Source organism: Etheostoma cragini, chromosome 3, assembly GCF_013103735.1.
Source record: "Etheostoma cragini isolate CJK2018 chromosome 3, CSU_Ecrag_1.0, whole genome shotgun sequence".
Lineage (NCBI taxonomy): Eukaryota > Metazoa > Chordata > Actinopteri > Perciformes > Percidae > Etheostoma > Etheostoma cragini.
Window position 1 is genome coordinate 28,417,102 of NC_048409.1, and position 755 is coordinate 28,417,856.

Below are 755 nucleotides of genomic sequence, written 5' to 3' on the forward strand. Positions count from 1 at the left end.
ACACACACACACACACACACACACACACACACACACACACCAGTGATATAAATAAATAACTGATCCATTAAGCCAAGACCAGTCAAGCTCCCAGAAGCCCTCAGGAAACTCCCAGAGTTCCCTCTTGTACGTCATGAGCGCTTCCTGTTGCCTAGCAACATCACACACTTCCTTAACGCCTTTAGAAAAAAAAAAAAGTGTATGATAATTCAGACGGGCCATATTGCATGTGATAATAATAATAATAATAATAATAATAATAATAATAACAATTAAATGTGTGGATATTTTGACAGTTTGGTGCAAAAAAATCTGCCTTCTAAGGGTTGAAGGCTTAGCATGGCTGAATACTGATTAATAATAATAATAATAATAATAATAATAATAATAATAATAATAATCTTTATTTGTAGAGCACTTTTCAAAAACAAGGTACAAAGTGCTTTAACAAGTGTAAAAACAATAATATCCAAGAGACAATAACACAAAAAGACAACAGCATGAAAACATTGAAAGACTGAACTACAGATAAATATAAAATTTCTAAAAAACAATGAAAATTAGAAGGGATAAAGTAAAGTCAAATAAGATCGGGACAGGCTCTGTAGTCAGTAGAATAATAGCTGTCTAATCTGACTGATGCTGGTTTTTTGCATTGATCCCATCTCCCAATGCTCTCTGTCTGTCGTGCTCGTGTTATGTGGCCAATCAATGCGTCCTAACCAAAACTACCCTGTAGGCAAGGGGATGGGGGG

The 755-nt window shown here is 35.1% G+C and overlaps 1 protein-coding gene across 1 annotated transcript in view; it reads right to left on the reverse strand.

The window, feature by feature from the left end:
• Positions 1 to 755, reverse strand: part of capn5a (calpain 5a) — a 34,064-nt gene that overhangs the window by 10,445 nt on the left and 22,864 nt on the right. The gene's annotated exons all lie outside the window — the stretch shown is intronic.